The sequence below is a fragment of the Populus nigra genome, chromosome 2 (genome assembly GCF_951802175.1).
Source record: "Populus nigra chromosome 2, ddPopNigr1.1, whole genome shotgun sequence".
Lineage (NCBI taxonomy): Eukaryota > Viridiplantae > Streptophyta > Magnoliopsida > Malpighiales > Salicaceae > Populus > Populus nigra.
The window spans coordinates 4144368-4146867 of record NC_084853.1 but is presented as its reverse complement, the minus strand read 5'-3'; positions in this window follow the sequence as shown (position 1 = coordinate 4146867).

The following is a 2500-nucleotide window of genomic DNA, read 5'->3' as shown; positions in this document are numbered from 1 at the left end:
CAGCTGCAGGTTCGTCGGGGAAAATCGGCAGCGCAGATTTTTCGACGAACAGGGGCTGGGCGCTGGACTGGCCGGGCCAGGCAGGAAAATTCGTCAGGGGGCCACGCTGACGAAAACAGGGGCTGCGGAGTGGAAAATCGGCAGCGCAGATTTTTCGACGAACAGGGGCTGGACCGGCCGGGCCAGGCAGGAAAATTCGTCAGGGGGGCACGCTGACGAAAAGAGGGGCTGCCGCGTGGAAAATCGGCAGCGCAGATTTTTCGACGAACATTCGTCAGGGGGGCACGCTGACGAAAAGAGGGGCTGCCGCGTGGAAAATCGGCAGCGCAGATTTTTCGACGAACATTCGTCAGGGGGGCACGCTGAGGAAAACAGGGGCTGCCGCGTGGAAAATCGGCAGCGCAGATTTTTCGACGAACAGGGGCTGGATGCTGGACCGGCCGGGCCAGGCAGGAAAATTCGTCAGGGGGGCACGCTGACGAAAAGAGGGGCTGCCGCGTGGAAAATCGGCAGCGCAGATTTTTCGACGAACAGGGGCTGGACCGGCCGGGCCAGGCAGGAAAATTCGTCAGGGGGGCACGCTGACGAAAAGAGGGGCTGCCGCGTGGAAAATCGGCAGCGCAGATTTTTCGACGAACATTCGTCAGGGGGGCACGCTGACGAAAAGAGGGGCTGCCGCGTGGAAAATCGGCAGCGCAGATTTTTCGACGAACATTCGTCAGGGGGGCACGCTGAGGAAAACAGGGGCTGCCGCGTGGAAAATCGGCAGCGCAGATTTTTCAACGAACAGGGGCTGGATGCTGGACCGGCCGGGCCAGGCAGGAAAATTCGTCAGGGGGGCACGCTGACGAAAAGAGGGGCTGCCGCGTGGAAAATCGGCAGCGCAGATTTTTCGACGAACAGGGGCTGGACCGGCCGGGCCAGGCAGGAAAATTCGTCAGGGGGGCACGCTGACGAAAAGAGGGGCTGCCGCGTGGAAAATCGGCAGCGCAGATTTTTCGACGAACAGGGGCTGGACGCTGGACTGGGCCAGGCAGGAAAATTCGTCAGGGGGGCACGCTGACGAAAACAGGGGCTGCCGCGTGGAATGGCAGCCTACACGCAGATGCGAATTCGGCAGCGCACGATGGCTTGAGCAGGTCATGGGTTCGACTTGGCGCGATCTGAAACCTGGACGAGGGACTGTCGACGCTGGACGAGCCAGCGCGGTGGCCTGTCGTGCCCCGTTCAGGGGGGGCCTGCCGCGGAGACAGCCCTCGCGGGCTCGACAGCGCAGGCCAGCGTCCCCGACGTCGCTGGCCGCGGCAGGCGAGCTGCCGGGGTTCCCGCATTCCTACAAGAAAACGTCGTGCTTTCCACATGAAACCAATCCAGTAAAATCAGCCATATTTTTATGAGGCTGCCCACTGAATTTGGGGTCATTCCGGGCCGGTTCCTAGTTTTGCGGATTTACTCGATTTCTAATGGTAGGAAAATTAAAACAAATACTTCCCGACCTCGAAAAATTCTGGGAAAATTAATGAAGGTGGATTGGATTTTTGCCAACCTCTGTGCAAAATTTCAGCTCAAAATACCAAGAAATGAATTTTTTAGAGGGGGGGTGACAGCTGGGACCTAGTAGTGTCTCCCCCTGCCAGAGCTGCAATGACACTTATTGCTCTTTAGGGAGCCACCAGGCCGGCGCCCCTCAAAGACCACACGCGCGCGCGCGCCCGCCCGCGCTGGGCGCTGGGGCGCTGGGGCCTGAGGGCCTGGGGCCCTTGGGGGCCCTTGGGCGCTTGGGCGCGCGCGCGCGGCCCCCGCAGCCATGCCGCGCTGCGCGACGCGCGGACAGCCCCTGCTGGCTTGCTCTCTCGCCCGCGGGGGGGCTGCCTTCGGGCCCTGGCCCCCCGCGTTCTGGCCTGCCCCCTGCGTGGGAGAGGCTAGGCGCTGCAGGGGCCAGCCCGACGTCGCTGGCCGCGGCAGGCGACAGCCCGACATCGCTGGCCGCGGCAGGGGCCAGCCCGACGTCGCTGGCCGCGGCAGGCGACAGCCCCTGCTGGCTTGCTCTCTCGCCCGCGGGGGGGCTGCCTTCGGGCCCTGGCCCCCCGCGTTCTGGCCTGCCCCCCGCGTGGGAGAGGCTAGGCGCTGCAGGGGCCAGCCCGACGTCGCTGGCCGCGGCAGGCGACAGCCCCTGCTGGCTTGCTCTCTCGCCCGCGGGGGGGCTGCCTTCGGGCCCTGGCCCCCCGCGTTCTGGCCTGCCCCCCGCGTGGGAGAGGCTAGGCGCTGCAGGGGCCAGCCCGACGTCGCTGGCCGCGGCAGGCGAGCCGCCGGGGTTCCCGCATTCCTACAACAAAACGTCGTGCTTTCCACATGAAATCAATCCAGTAAAATCAGCCATATTTTTATGAGGCTGCCCACTGAATTTGGGGTCATTCCGAGCCGGTTCCTATTTTTTCCGATTTCCTCGATTTTTAATGGTAGGAAAATAAAAAAAAATACTTCCCGACCTCGAAAAATT